Source organism: Myodes glareolus, chromosome 8, assembly GCF_982192425.1.
Source record: "Myodes glareolus chromosome 8, mMyoGla1.1, whole genome shotgun sequence".
NCBI classification, from domain to species: domain Eukaryota; kingdom Metazoa; phylum Chordata; class Mammalia; order Rodentia; family Cricetidae; genus Myodes; species Myodes glareolus.
In genome coordinates, this window is record NC_142033.1 from 33,588,672 (window position 1) to 33,605,192 (window position 16,521).

The following is a 16,521-nucleotide window of genomic DNA, read 5'->3' on the forward strand; positions in this document are numbered from 1 at the left end:
CACTCCTCATATGACCGTGTGTGAAATAGTTGTGCTTTTTACTGAAAGGGATGCACTTTCTGGCCACAAGGCTTGCGATATTTGGGGTTTAGAAATTGACCGTGACATTCCTGAGACCCGCAGTGGAACAGAATGTGCGGAGAAGTGGGAGAAAGGTGGTGGTGGGATGTGGTAGGCAGAATGCTGGGCGGAGATACAGGTGGCGGTAAGCCACGCAGTGCTGTGGCCTGCCCTGCCCTTTGCTGTTGGCTGTTCTGGATAGGTAAACCAGCAATGTCATCAGGAGGAGGAGCATCGCAATGAGGTCAGGGAAGGACAGAGGGAAGTCTATACAGTGTGTCACAGCTACAAACTAGAGAGCCGCTAAGTGTGGGTGGCACTTTTCTACCTGTGCCTCACGGCTCCCCTGTGGAACGACATTGTTTATTATCAGGGAGTAAAGTGTTCATTTGATTCTGACTAGGCAGTTGATACAGCTCATCACCAGGCTAAGGAATCTAAAGGCAGGATGAGAGCCGGTATTGATGGAGGTCCTTTCGTGGGCCAGGCCTTTTGCAAGGCAGGTCCGAACTCCTCCCTCCAGCTGACCTTCATCACACACATTCATTCGCTTGCTCATTCGCCAGTGCTCTCAAGCGTGATGTTCCAAACCAGGAATGCATAACATCTTGGGCCATCCTTGAGAAAGTCTTGTCTGTTGACTCTCTAAGCCTCACGGTAGAGGAGCCCACAAGAATGTGACAGGGCTGAGGAGAGGGGCCCAGGCAGGAGGCCTTTGGTCTGACACAGATGGCTAGAAAGTGCTGTCGAGCCCCGACATACTGTTTTTATTCTCAATATCCTGTAAAACAGTGGTTTTCAACCTAGGTTGTGATCCTAAAGCAACCCTTTCCTAGGGGTCACTTATCAGATGTCCTGCATATCAGATATTTACATTACAATTCACAACAGTAGCAAGATTACAGTTATGAAGTAGCAACCAAAATAATGTTGTGGCTGGGGGTCACCACAACGTGAGGAACTGTATTAAAGGACTGCAGAGTTAGGAAGGCTGAGAACCACTGTTGTAGAAGAGTCTGTCTAAGTTTTAGCTCTTTGAGAATTTTGTATGACATATTCTGATCATAGCCACCTTTTCTCCAAAGCCCTTCTCGTCTTCACCCCCCTTACCTCTACACCCAGCCTCGTGCTCTCCCTCTCCCCCGCCCTGCGTGTGCAAATCAAGGCCAGTTTCTCCTGTTCAAATATTCTCAGCTGTGTGGCCTTCCACTGCAAAGCAGTCAGAGTCTACTCTCAGAGAAAATTCCCTTTCCTTCACCCTGAAGAATTTTACCTGGTCTCTTTAGAGAGTTCCAGACCTCCAGGGCTACACAGAGAGATCATCTTAAAAACAAACAAAAATCTTACTGGAATCCCCAAGGAGGCTCAGCACAGAGAGTGGCCCTTAGCTAATAGACTAACGGCCCTGGGGGAAGATGTCGATCAATAGCTGGAGGATGGCTACAGGATCTCTAGGAGTTCCCTGGCAGATGAGCCTCAGATACCCATGGGGTAACCTGCTCTCTAGTGCACCTTCCTCCCTTTTTCTTCCTGCTTCCTAGGATGGCCTCTAAAGTGAATACTTGCCTTGCAGTCTTTTCCCCACGGGCTCCTGAGAGGCTCCATCCCACAAAAGGCAGTGATGCTTCATCCTCCATCACACTAGAGTAGAACCCAGCTGTTTCATAGCCCTGCAGCCCACTCTTCCAGATCACATAACCGAGGACTTTGTGACTTTGTTTGCTGGACTTTGTTTTACTGCCCCTGCCTCCCAAGTGCTGGGATTAAAGGCGTGAACCACCAGGCCCAGCCCTGTCTGCTGAATCGTAGAAACAGGAAATACGATTTTCCATGCCTTCCTTGAGAAGCACACGTAGGGCAAGGAGAACACAAGAAAACATCTTCATAAGTGACGGAGCCCGTGGAAGCGCGGTGTGGTGTTTTTCTAACTATCGGCTCCCCATGGTGTTGAAAAGTTTGTTGTGTTAGAGTCCCCAGCTCAAAGACTGCCTTGTGCTGGATTCTGTTGTCACTGAATAGAGCTTGGATCCTAACATCTGTAGTCTGTGGCACAGGCAGGTTCCTTGGCTACTTCCCTAGACCCGTCATAGTGCCCAGGGTTGGGTTAAGACCCAGCTCTGCTGGCCATTCTCTCTTGCCTTGGTATGTGCATCTTTAAAATCTGGATTTAGATGGCTGTCTCAAGCTGACCAGAGCTTGTGGGAGCTCATGGACTCGGGACAGACAGCGAAGGAGCCACTATGGTACCAACGTAGACCCCCGGCATCTGGGTGATAGTTCTATATTTGGTCTTTTGTGGGTCCCCTAGCAGTGAGACCAGTACCTGTCCCTGATGCATGAGCTGGCTCTTTGGAACCTATTGTTTATGGTGGGATGCCTTGTTCAGCCTTGACGCAGCGGGGAAGAACTTGGTCCTGCCTCTGCTTGATGTGCCATGCTTTGTTGATTCCCATGGGAGGCCCTACCCCATCTAAGTGGAGACAAAGGAGGAGTGGATGGGGGAAGGGAGGGTGGAGGTGGAGGAAGGAGTGGGAAGAAGGAGGGGAAAGCATAGTTGGTATGTAAAATAAATTTAAAAAAAATGATGAAAAAAGATGGCTGCCTTAGCTGGGCAGTGGTGGCGCATGCTTTTAATCCCAGCACTCAGGAGGCAGAGGCAGGACCATCTTGTGAGTTCAAGGTCAGCCTGGTCTACTGAGTGAGTTCCAGGACAGCCAAGATTACACAGAGAAACCCTGTCTTAAAAAGCCGAAAACTAACCAACAAACCAAACAAAAAAATAGACAAGCAACAACAAAAAGAAACAGTCTCTTACCATGTTTCCAGGTATTGTTTAGAATAATGTGTATTTAAGGATGCTATAAACTGTAACTCAAGAAACTGTCTTGGTTTTGACAAGGACTGTGTCCAATGACAACCACGCCAGGGATGCCAGAGAATAGTTAGAGGATTACCCAGCACTGTCCTCTTTCTGGGTCTAGAGTGGAAAAGCATTTCCCAGCCTCCTTTGCAGTTAGTAGAGATTTTGTACTGAGTTCTGGCCCGAGGATCAATGGCATAATAATGTTAGTTACCTTTGCATGATTTTAGCCAAAATACTGGAAAGAATAACATAAGTTCAGAAAATTCACTCAGGGTTTCATCGGGTTGGCTGCATCTTGGTGAGGAAGATGTGCGGGACCCTTTCCATCATGGCTGACAGGAAGCTGAGATAAGGAACAGTCCAGAGATTCAAGGATTAGTCCCAGTGACCAACTTCCTCCAGCCAGGTTCCACCTCCCAAAGTTTCTACAACTTCCCAAAATACCACCACCGAGCATTCAAAACATGAACTCATGGGCAACATTTTCCATTAAACCACAGCAGAGATGGGCGCGGCTAGCAGCAGGCTCATGAGTGCTCTGTCTGCTCTCCTTGCTCTGCTGCCGAAGCAGGGGCTCCCTGAACACCCAAGACAACTGTAAAATACAGGTCCATTAGGCTGCTTCTCCAATAGCTAACATAACTTTCTATGAGCAAGGGGAAAAAAATCAACAACTATATTGGGATACGCCCCTGAAATCAGGTTATTAGCCTTAATAATGAGTGTGTGAGAGAGTGGGTCTCAATACTTACGGTTCTGTTTTGTTTTATTTTATTTTATTATTAGCCCAGATAGAGATCCTGGATTAGTTGGGTAGAGAATGCTTGCCTTTCTTTCTTTCTTTCTTCCTTCTTTCCTTCCTTCCTCTCTCTCTCTCTCTCACACACTTTCTCTCTCTCTCTCTGGTGGACTAAAGATAGCATTTTTGCTCTATGTTGTTTTAATTAAACAACAAGCCAAGGAACAATTTGATGTTCTTTTAACTTCATTTTCTAACAAACTGAGATATGGGATCGAAAGAATATGAATTCTTTGAAACTTCAGGGATAGGCGCTCTGGTATTAATCCTGTTCCCAAATCTCATTATCCCATAGAGAAGCCCTCATAAGATTTACAGGGCCTTGAGCACTCCTGGAAAAACACGAAGTGCAGTCCTGTGTTTGGGAAGGAGGTTTTCCTGGGGCTGTGTGATTTATGGAATGTGGTCCCAGGTAAGCCCTCGCAGTGGGGATATTTCATATGAATGGGGATTACTTCTCTTGACTGAGCCCTTTAGAAGATCAGTCTGCTCAGCTGCAAGGGGCAGCGGATCCATTTTAGAAACCAGGCTCACACTTGGAATAGAAGAAAAATACAAAATGAACCCTAAGCACTCGGTGAGAAGAGGGCATTATGGTTTTGGAGGTGGGCCAGCACTCTGGGGCAGGACTCTAAATGGCTAGAGCGGCTTTAGGATAGCGGGAAATGGGAATAAAGCGGCTGTGATGTCGCAGGATTGATCTGAACTTGCACAGCATCACGTGGTTTACTTTATACCCCAGCTTTCAAAGGGATTCTGGGGTTCAGAAGTGTTCTTTGGGCGACTCCAAACGGCAGAACCACATGAAAATCACATTCTGCAAGGCAGCCTGTTAGCCTCCCCACTGTAAACACTCAATCCACAGGGCCTCCCTCAATTTGTAAACGGAGAGGCACAGCCTTCCCTGATGGAGTGGCATCCTTTTTTCCGAGCTCCACGTGGTCGGGGTCTGTGGTTTGCCCATCTCTCCTAGAAAGCCTTCTGGTTGGTGGCTAGGGAGAAACCTATTTTTCTTCAAATTGTATCAATGGGGTGTCCTTTCTTGCTTACTATGTGATGGTAGCCACACTGGCTTAATAGCTGGACTCCAGCTTGGCAAAAGGCTATACATGTAGAAGTAAAAAATGGGGGAGTCTATGGTGTTTCTGTTGTAGGTAGGCATGGTCCTCAGTCCACCACCACACTGGAGGGGGAGACCTAGCATGACGTCATTGGGGAGCAAGGGAACAATGGAACCCTAGCCCCACCCACTCCCCTGTCTCACACTTCCCAGACATGATGTAAGCAGGTTCCATTCTTTTCTCTTCTCCTTTCTTTCCTCAGTAAGCACTCTTTAGCGCACTGTGAAACATTTCCAGCCGGGAAAGTGGTCCAGAATGTACCAGTGAGCACACTGGGCTGCTTCTGAGTAAAGATCAGAGCTCAGCAGGACTCCTGTGAAGTTTCTATTGATCTTCTTCACCAGCATCCAGAGACAACCATTCTTCAGAAGTTTGTGCTTGGCGTTCTTATGTGTTAAAAAACCATGTACACGAATAGGTACCATATGCATTCACAATCAGCTCTTTTCTTAATTTGGTGAACTTTGTATATATATATATATATATATATATATATATATATATATCTTATTTGCAATAACCTGTAGAATAATATTCTGTTGGGCAACTGTGTGTGATTAGTTAATTCTCCTGTAGATCCATTGCTTCTTATCCAACACCTACCACTACTAAGAACCAAAGTCATTGCACGCTCTTGTCCTTTGCACATCTGGGCAGGTACTTTAGGGTATATACCCAGAGGGAATTGCTAGATTGCAGGAATCCACTCTTTAAAAAGTTGTTTTTAAAAGACTTATTTATTTTTATGTCTGAGTGCTTTTCTGTATGTAGGTATGCATACTGCATGCATGCAGTGTCCATGGAGGCCAGAAGAGGGCGTCATATCTCCCGGAACTGGCTTTGCAGATGGAACCTCTGCGCGAACAGTATGAGCTCTTCGCCACTGAGCCATAGCTCTGGTTCCCATCCCCCAAAGAGTAATTATTTTTAGTGTACAAAATAATGGGTTTCATTGTATGATTTTCCTATGTATGTATATATAGTTCACATATATGTATGTTTCGTATATGTGTCTCTACATATAAAATCTTGTGTTTGGCTTACTTTTGTCATCTATATCTCAAACATACTTTGCATGCACCCACTCATTTTCTCCCTTGTCCACTCCCTCCCCCCCTGCTGGACCCCTCCCCCACACCTTCCTGACAGTGTCCCCCTTTGAGGTAGGCAGTTTTGCTCTGGCACATGCTCCCTGCCATGAGTGCCCCAAAAGCAACAGGGCCAATCAGCAAGGACTGACTCTTCCAGAACTGTGAGGAAGAATAAATAAACCTTGCCTCTTGGGACGTTGTCTCAGGCTCTAGCGATGCCAGGCTGACAGACAGCTTACTCATTCACTGGGAAGCTTAGGGCTGTTTCTAGCTTCCAGCGCTGTTTGATTCAAGGCTGTAATAACCTCCCCAGGATCTTCTCTCTTCAATAACCTCTAGCTTTCATTTCCTCTTTCCCTGACTTCAATTCTGTAGTTTATCGCTATTCTCTGGGCCCACCCGGTTCAAGGCTCTCCCACGGTCTGTGATTTTAAATTCATTAAGAACACAGGTTGTTTTACTACAGATTTTCCACCGAAGGACCCAGTGCATTTCACTGGTCCTGGCAAAAATGTATCCTTGTAGCTCAAATCAATGACTGCAAGTGGGAATTTTGAACATACCACTTGACTAAGGTCACAAGTGCTCTGTGAAATCACTCTTGGGGAGGCAGTGTGCACCTGAACCATATGGGGAGAACAAGAGGGAAGTACCCATACCTCTAGAACAGTGGTTCCCAAAGCCATGGTGGCTCTACTGCCGAGGGTGGCTTAGAGATGAGTGACAGCCGCGAGTATGGACCTTTTCTAGAACTCTCAGTAGTGAATCCCACTGTGCATAAGACTTAGTGATAGCTGGCCTGTCACTCCTACCAAGAGCTCTCCAGCCCACGGGCTCTGTGCAAAAGAGTTTCTCCCCTTCTTACTTGGCTTCTGAGCTAGTTCCTGAGGCCTTTTTAAGATAGGAAGAGATGTAGGATGATGTCAGGAAAGGCCACACACACGCGCACGCACACGCGCGCACACACACACACACACACACACACACACGCACACACACACGAGCTCATACAACGGGCACCTCCAAAGAGAACTGAGAGCAGTGAGCAGTGAGGGGGATTTGCAATGTCTGCGAGATAACAGGCAGCCTGTTTTCCCAGCTCGCTTCTCTTATTACACCGTACCCCAGTGATGGTTGTCATGGAATCCCTGTTAGGACTCCGCTTCTGCAGATTGCCTCTCCTTGGGGGCATCTCCACAGCCTTCCAAGAAGCATTGTCTGTGTCCCCCTCCCTGACACTGCCCTATGCATGTGGTATGACTGCGGATACATTCCCGTTTTCTTAGAAGCTGGGTAAATCCTGTCATGGCCCCTGGCTTCTAACTGACCAATCTACTGATTCCCTTTAAAAAAAATTAAAGAGACAATGGGCATTAATCTGAAAAGCAAAAATATGAGAAAAATTTCATTGTAAGGGTTCACTTGAAAGCATTCATACCCCAGGGGGAGTATTGGCTCAGACGTCTGTTTTGCCACGGTGGCTGTGTGGAGGCTCAGGGGTTATTCACACTCTGTAGGCACCATGGGTTAGAGCTTCACATTCCCCTCAAGGATGCAGTCATGCGATTAAACAACTCAGCACTCCCATGGACTCTGTAAACTCACAGTGTGGAGTGGGAAAAGGAGCTTTTCTTCTGCAAGCCCAAGAGGGTTCCTTCTGATGTCTCCCAAATGCATCAATCTATCACCCCAATACATAGGGCAGTGTGGGGAAATTTGTCTTTTCTTGCTCCCAGCAAGGCGGAAGTTTGCCTCCTGATTGGAAATGAGTATGGCACCAAGGCATTCTCAGTTTACGTCTTCTGCTACCCCCACCGTCTAGGGAAAGAGGCCACCGAGACAGGGTAACACCCAGAGGGAAGACAACAGCAAGTGTGGGGGGTGTGGCGGGGAGAGGCGCCAGCTGCCAAGTCTGTGGAGCTGGCTCGAACCTGCAGCATCATGCAGCCTGTCTACTGCTGAGCTATTTAACACTAGGCCGCTGGCTTTACACTTAAAACGAGGAATTAAAATAATAACTAACTCACGGGTTATTTTGCAGAAAATGACACAAATGACAATATTTGAGCCTGGTGCCTGGCACACAGTAAGTTATCAGTGCTGGCAATCATCGATGATGATGATGGCCGTGATGGAAAAATCCACAGCAGAGATCAATCGGGAGACACTTAAGTCCGCTGGGATTGATTTTTGCCCACACTCTGCTGCCAGCATGTAATTACCAACAGAAAATGAAAACAAGAGCTCACACTTGGAAGTGAACAAGGGTGAACACGCAGTCTCCGGGCAACCCTTCAGGAGTTCAGATGCGCCTGCCGCCAGGGAAGTAGGCTGTAAAGTACGTTCACAGATTGCCTGAAAGTGTGAGTGAGTTTACGGCTGGACATCCTAGGCAGTATTCTCCAGAGTCAGTGCTGTCTTGAAAGGTGCCCAGGAAGAGACAAGGACACAGAGGCAGAAATACCGAGATCGTGCACGTGTTATACCATGACAGCTAAACATGGTAATTTTAGATTTAAAAACACAAATGAACTGGGCAGTGGTGGCACACGCCCTTAACCCCAGCACTTGGAAGGCAGAAGCAGGTGAATCTCTGAGTTCAAAGCCAGCCTGGTCTACAGAGTGAGTTCCAGGACAGTGAGGGCTACACAGAGAAACCCTTGCTCAGAACCACCAATCAATCAGTGAGTCAATCAATCAATCAATAACATGATGGCGCATGCCTTTGATCTCAGCACTCGAGGAAAAGGCAGACAGATCTCTATGAGTTCGAGGCCAGCTTTGTCTACATAGCAAGTTCCAGACCAACCAGGGCTACATAGGACCTTGTCTCAACATTCCAAGTAAAGCAAAACAAAGCAAGAACAAGAACCCGGACGACACCAACTGGACGGGTTTTGGAAAGAGGAGGCCCCAAGCATCTGACACCAGCACTCAGCACTTCATACTGAGCTGGCTTTGGTTGCGGTGAGAGAATTCAATGGTGTGCAGGGAGCCTCTCAGAAGCTCCCAAGTATTCTTTGGCTCCGTGGTGTTCTCACAGTCAGCACAATCCTCTCCCTCGGGTGTGGGCTGAAATTGGCAAGGCAGCTTCTCACGAACAGCAAGGCAAAGTGATGGCTTATCACTCTGGGATTGAGTCACCAAGACAGGCTTCTGTAGCACCCCCGTTCTCACTGGCCTGCTCTGAAGAAGACTGGTCTAGTCTTCAAAGAGGCCCATGTGGTAAGGAACTGAGGGACGCTATGAGCTAGCTGTCTGAATCGTGATCGGAGAAGCCAGGTTGAGTGACTAGCATGTATCACCAACTAAGCTTTCAGCTGAGACTTGGGCCATGGCCATCAGCTTGAGTTCATCTCGTCAGACCCCTAGCCAGAGCATCTACACTCCTAACTCATGGAAGCTGAGATAATACAGGTTTTAAGTGGCTGTGTATAGGGTAGATGACTATTTAGGAATACATGATACCAGTGGGAAGATAGAGTGGCACAGAGTGAGATGAAGGGAGGGAGGGACAGAGGCCCATGTTTACCAGTAATCTCTAAACTCGTTCATCTCCACCTGTCAGCTAGCGCCTTCTACCCATCTCTGTTTCTTCACATGAAGCTTCATTCCCTTTCTATGATCTGCAGTCCATCTTCTCAGTCCTCCTGAGACCCCTTTCCAAGGCATCTTCTGGCGAAGACACTTTCCTGTCATTCTTTAAAGGCTCATGTGATTTCAAAACTTCATTCCGTTCTAGACTTGGAAAACTCTACACAACCTCCTTGTCCTGGCTGGTTTTGTGTGTCAACTTGACACAAGCTAGAGTCGCCAGAGAGGAAAGAACCTCATCTGAGAAGATGCCTTTTTGAGATCCAGCTGTAAGGCATTTTCTCAATTAGGGATCAATAGGGAAGGGCCCAGTCCATGGTGGGTGGTGCCATCCCTGGGCTGTTGGTCCTGGATTCTACAAGGAGGTGGGCTGAGCAAGTCATGAAGAGCAAGCCAGTAAGCAGCACTTCCTCCATGGTTTCTGCATCAGCTTCCGACTCTAGGGTCCTGCCCAGCTTGAGTTCCTGTCCTTGACTTCCTTCAGTGATGAACAGCACTTCCTCCCCAGTTGCCTTTTGACCATAGTGTTTTGGTCACAGTGATAGAAACCCTAACTAAGACACTCCTTGTTGCCTGTGACCAACCGTGTGTTGTCTCTTTAAATGTCACTGAATTAGGAAGTAAAGTATGGACTTTAGGTGCAAAAGCGCTGGGAGAGAGAGCTGGCTTTCATCTAGGGGAGGAAGAGCAACAGGTGGCCAACTTGTTAAGTGGAGGACAGGCTCAAAGGGAATTGGATGACTGCATATTCTGATAATTGTCATTACAATATTCAAATTTCTGGCTCGAAGGCCCTTGTGTCTCTCCTCCTACAAGCGGAGGCTGAATTGTTCTTCATCGGCAAAGCATGAATCATCTATTGCTTCTAACAAACTATCCCCAAATAGCTTTAAAATTCTTCCCATTTCCTAATTTCACTGAGTTAAGAGTTTCACTGACACTTAGCCCAGGGGTTGTGCTCAGATCTCCCGTGAAGTGTTCATCAGCCTGTGAGTGAATCTGCTGAGGGCTTGACTGGGAGACTTCAGCTCACTTAGGTCACTGGTGAGTAGCTGTTTCCAAGATCAGACGGCTGAGATCTCTGAGTTCTGGGGAGAGACTTCAGTTCTTCACATCTCTTGTTGCTTCTTAGGGTGGTCTACAACACGGCAGCATCTTCCGCAGCCTGAGAGAAGAGTGGGAGCGTGTGTGAGACAGACAGGGCTTTGAGGGCTGAAATGGGAGAAAATCTCTGAATCCAGTTCCTGAACCAAAAACATTATGAGTGATTACCCAGAAGGATAGATAGGGGAGGCAGCCATCATTGGGGTCATCCTGAGTTGGCTACTCTACACAGTTCATGGACCCATGTAATGTATAGTGACCATCAATGAAGACTTAGAGTAATGAGTAGAGGAAAGAAAGTCCGATCTTTATATATTGTAAAATCAGTACAGGAGGAGGCTCTTAGAATCCAGGGACTGTTTCTTTCTGGTTAGGTTCAGAAGCCATCCTTTTGTCTTGTTTTATTTTTTTTGTCAAACTGATTGTTTACAGTTGATTCATAGCCGCCATCTGTCAAGCTATGATTACCCATAATGCATTAGTAGCTTGCAATCTTTTTTTTTTTTTAAGTATTTTCAACGGAAGAAGAACAGGTTTTCTTGTCTCTTTAGTTCCCCATTTCCAATGATGCAAAGTTGATCACATTGCTTACACATGACACTGAGTCATCCGCCAGGCCACCTATGATTGTTGGCATCCGAAAATTCCCTTAAAGGTTTCGGCATGAGCAATCTGGGATGCTGGAGAAGATGGATGCTAATAGATTTCCTTTAATTACAGATTTTTTAGCATAAATATAGGACAGTATATCTCTCAGTAATGCCTTCTCTTGAACTCTTTTTTTAAAAAAGACATTTTTATTTAGTTGTGTGTGTGTCTGTGTGTGCATATGTGCATGTGAATACAAGGGCCTGAATAAGCCAGAGGTGTTGTATGCTCTGGAGGAGTTGCAGGCGGTTGTGAATTCTGAACCACCAAGACATCTTCCACCCCTGTCTCCAGCTCTTTGGGGTGTCATCAGTTCAGTCCTAGAGTGTGGCCTTCTGTAGCGCTGATGGCACCCCATCACCTGCATGTGGCCATCAGAAAGGGAGAGAGGTGAGGTGCCTTTGAAGGTGAATCTTGTATACACAAGGAAGGTCTGTCCCTGCGCAGCATGGGGCGCATACATGGGACAGCATACAATGAAGCCATGGGTGGAAATCAATCAGAAGATCCCTGAAGTTTCAGAGAAAAGTCACAAATACCCGAGAAACACAGGTGTAGCCACACAGGATGACTGACGTAACATCAGTTTGTACAGGGGGCATAACATCACTTTGTTTTGGGGGGTGAGTGGTAGCATGCAAAATACGTCACTGTTACCCCTTCCACCTTTCCATGTGCACGACTCCGGCCTCAGAGTGGGTGGTGAGTGAGTGACAGTCCAGAGCTTAGAAGCCCTTCCTGTGCTGATATGCAAGTCGGTCCAACTCAGGGTGTCGGTACCCTCTGTCGGCCCAGTCTTCTGTGATCCTGAGAGAGAAATGTTCTGGCTAAGAGGAGCCATCTGCTTGCCCCATACCCATTTAGAACTGGTGCTAGCCATGGAGAAACAGCACACACAAAGGGAGAGTTCTGTGATCTCTCAGGGCATCTTGGTGGTCCTCCGTACAGAGGAACGTCAGAGAGAGCCCAGAAGGGGAGGAATGTGGCACGGGGCCAGGTAGGCTTTGATCTAGGTTTGGATGTCCTACTTGGATGACTTTGCTGTCTTTCATTGGTCCAGAGAGCAACTTAGAAAATGTTGAAACAAGCTCTCTAAAGGTTTAGTATGCTGATTTCAAGATGGTATCAACTACAGCAACCTCTCTGTCCTTGTAGGGATAACGTAATAGAGACAATTGATGGTGGCACTGGCTGAGATCTTTGAGGAACTCCGTATCCAAGAGCACAGCCAATGTAGAAGAGGGTGCTAGAGGTGGGGTCCTGCAAAAGGAACTCTGAAGTGATGTTTGCTTGCAGGAGGTAAAACTGGGGCAGGGGATGCTCTTACAATCATCAGATACAGGGGTGGTGCTGGGTAAAGCAGGCATGGGCAGAGAGAGAAGTTGGACCTAGAAGCAGTGGTAAGGAAGGTTGCTGGCGACTCCAGGGGAAGCTCTAGAGTGACAGTGTCCCTTCATGTGTACCCCAAACTGAAGCAAGGTGAATAGTCTCTTAACCCCTGACCCCGCCATGTCGGTACTGGATGGAAGCTACCTCCAGGGGGGGAAACTGAGTTTGTGTGCACCAGGCACTATATAGCTTAGCCCGATGCTTGCTCATTTCCTTGGGCCTCTTCTTGTTACACTGCAGGCTTTTCATTCCATCCTGGGGTAGACTTGACTGAGAGATTTCAGCATCTTAGATACTATCTTCTACCATCTAAAGCGTGATTAATAAAACTCAGAGGGAAAAATTGGGGTTCAACCTGAAGATTTGCTTTGAAAAGCAAAGCAAAGCAGTAGCCACTGACCCTTACCTCGACCTCAGTCTGAAATGGTGATCCTGCCTTCAGGAATCTTAGAATGAGACTGTGTCTGAGAGCTGTTTCTTCCTGTTTTATAATCATCTCTAGGACCGGGATCAAAGGCGTGCACCACTGTGGTTAAAGTCATACATCATCCGGTTTCTATGGCAAACTAGTGTGGCTACTGGGGTTAAAGGTGTATGCTACCAGCACTTGGTCTGTAAGGCTGACCAGTGGGTCTGTTTTACTTTCAGATCTTCAGGCAAGCTTTATTTATTAAAATACAATTGAAACGCCACTACCACACCCCCTCTTCATTCCTACTTGAACAAAGGAATGGTACAAACCTTTTAGGAAAGTCACCCACCTGGCAGCTAGACATTTTCCATTTCCATCCATGAATTCTTCGAATCTCCTGATTGTGCACTTGTTTGAGACAAAATCAAGATCCTGCAGTTAGTTCTTTTTTCCTTGTTGTTTGTTTGTTTCTTTGCACGGTTAGCTTGCCCTTCCAGGCTAATTTCACTCTCGGCGTGTCTTTTGAGTAGTGATGCATTGAAGCCTTTCAGACAACCTGAGCATTTCTTATTCCATGATGCTCACGGGGCAATGCTTGCAGACCTTCTCAGGGACAGTGGTTATGCATACAGTTTCAGTATCATTTTAGAGCCATTTCATTGTCTGAAGCACCCACTACCTGCCAAGCTCAGGACTGAACTGGATAAGGGAAAAGGTAACTTTATTGTCCATTAAAAAAAGCACCGACATTTTCTCGTGTGGGGAACAGGAACTGCTTGGTGGGAGGGGATCTTTTCTGTACACCCTTTTGTACAATTGTTTCTTATTAATGCATTAGAAAGTTCTTTGAACCTATAGAAATATCCTATAGCTCCAAAGTGATAGGATCCAATAATCATGGCCTGGAACTTTTAAAATTCTAAGCCAAAAATAAAGCTTTGATTTTTCCGAAGGTGAATCCTGGGAATTTTGTTGTAGTGGCAGAAAACTGGATAACTGATGTGGGATTCCCCTCTGTATGTGGTGAGTGTCATTGGTTAATAAAGAAACTGTCTTGGCCTGTGATAGGGCAAAAGAATAGAGGTAGGCAGGGAAAACTAAACTGAATGCTGGGAGAAGGAAGGTGGAGTTTAGAGAAGCCATGGAGCTGCCGCCAGAGACAGACATGCTGAAACTTTGCAGGTAAGCCAGTGCCACATGGTGATACACAGATTATTAGAAATGAGTTAAATTAAGATGCAAGAGCTAGCCAATAAGAGGCTAAAGCTAATAGGCCAAGCAGTGATTTAATTAATACAGTTTCTGTGTGATTATTTGGGGAATCTGGGCAGCCAGAAACAAATAAGCAGCCCTCCTACTACAGAAAACAGCCTTGGCTAGTTTTGGAAAACCCATCTGCTGTCATGTGCTAAATATATCTCTGATATATTTATTTTTAAAAGTAATTTCATAGTGTAAGTGCATGTGTATCTGTGTGTGGGTATGCTCATGTGAGTGTAGGTTTCCATGGAGACCAGAGGTGTCAGGTCCCTTGGAGCTGGGATTGCAGACAGTTGAGAGCTGCCTGACGTGGGTGCTGGGAACCAAACGCAGGTCCTCCTTAAGCACAGTACGTGACATGGTCTTATACACGGATTCATTTCTCCAGCCCCCATCTCTGTTATAATATTGATAGCATCATTGTAATGGGCTGGTTTTATGTTAATCCTTGACCAAGCACGTGAATGACTGCAGACAGGCTTTACACCACACTCTTCTCACTTTAGTGTAAATATGCTCTTCAGGGCTTTGCACAAACGTCACACTCACTCGTGTGTGGACACTTCTCACTTGGAGAAGTACTGAGTCACCTGCACAAGGCTCAGGGAAGCAGTGGAGGAAGAGCTAGAAGAACGAAGGAGTTGGCGGAAGGTGGGGTAGGTAGGCTGGTAGTGGAACGGGACTCAGCTTTCAGGAATGACATGGCTTTACCACTGGAGCTTCCAGCCCTGTGATCAGAGGCACAAGATCTCCACAGGGTTGCGCTTAGCGGCATCTTGTCACAGAGTGACATGGAGCTTATGAGTTTTCACCCCTCCCTCAGGATTTTTATAGTTAATGGATTTGGGGGGAATGAGGGACCTTTTTTTTTCCCCCCCAGTGGATATCACTAATGACATACCTATGTTCCTGTAAGCAACTCCAACATAACTCACTGGGTCAAGAAACAAACAAACAAATGAACAACAACAACAGCAGTAACAACAACAGAAACACAAGCAGCAAAACCAGGCATGCTAGCATTTGGGGGAGCAGTTAGGAGGAGGAAGGGGCTCAGCTGGAGTGAGGAGAAAGAGAGGGTGAAGGGGAGCGAATTTGCTCAAAATGCATCATACACAGATACAAAAATGCCATAGTGAAACCCATCGCTTATAACTGATATTTAGCTAAGAAAGAACAGCAGCGAGGATGCCGACCTAGTTGCCATGGCTACGGTGGACTCCAGTGCTGGCATCTCTCCTGCGTCTCTTTGGGATGAGAGAACCTGAGGTCGACTGGTACAGATAGAAGCCAGGGTTTGCTTTCCCATCTAGCTCAGAGCAGTGGTATCTACAGGATTCTCTGCCACGGTGAGAATGCCCTATGCCCGTGCTGACCTGGGTCACTGAGGACTTAGCTAATGTGAGCGGAGGAATGAACTTCTTCACTTCTGGTGTAATTGTATTTAGGTTTGAAACCATCTGTGTGTCCAGCAGTGGCTTTATTGGCCAGTTCTCCTCCTGAGTTTCGGGTTTGGCAATCTTGTCTCATGTTGCAAGACCAATTACTGCTTTCTTCCTTCAGTGCAAGAATCCAAACCGCAAAGGTTTGTTTCTGTGTGTGTGTATGTGTCCTTCCCACCAAAATACTCCTTTACTTCCCAAGAGAGCTCTTAATTGCTGGTTTCAGTAACTCCCCCCTCTTTTCCTTGTCTTCATTTTGTTTCTGACTGTTGCAGGACTGCTCTTGCTATATAATGCTTTTTTTTTTTGTTCCCACTTTGTTTCCTACCTAGGAACAGTGTTCCTTCTGTCTAACCTTCGTCATGCAGACAGGCCTAATGACCTCTGCTGAGAGCTTGCAGATGCTACATAAGTCGGTAGTCATTTTCCCGCACTTTAATTAAACGCCTTTTTAAACATTCTGGTTCACTGTGTGCATGGACACTCTCTATGCTTCCTGTGACGCCGTCCTGCTTTTTATTAAACTTTCAGTGGAATGTACTTGCTTTTATGTGGCCTTTGGAGAGTATAATGAGGCTTGTCTTTTTCATAGTTTGGAAAGGGGGCACTGTCATCTTAACTTTATTGACAGGAGTAGGTAGTATCTTATGACCTGGTTTAACCCGACTTGAGACAAAAACAAACATGTTTTCTTCTCTAAGCCTCAGAGGAATTGACTGGCAGAGTAAAGAGAGCATG

The 16,521-nt window shown here is 46.5% G+C and overlaps 1 long non-coding RNA gene across 1 annotated transcript; it reads left to right on the forward strand.

Annotated features, from left to right (window-relative positions):
• The first annotated feature begins 15,525 nt into the window (after positions 1-15,525).
• On the forward strand, positions 15,526-16,228 carry LOC146893828 (uncharacterized). The gene is made up of 3 exons (XR_015002550.1): positions 15,526-15,690; positions 15,790-15,926; positions 16,116-16,228. It is a non-coding gene; the product is annotated as an uncharacterized LOC146893828 (long non-coding RNA).
• Positions 16,229-16,521: the final 293 nt, after the last annotated feature.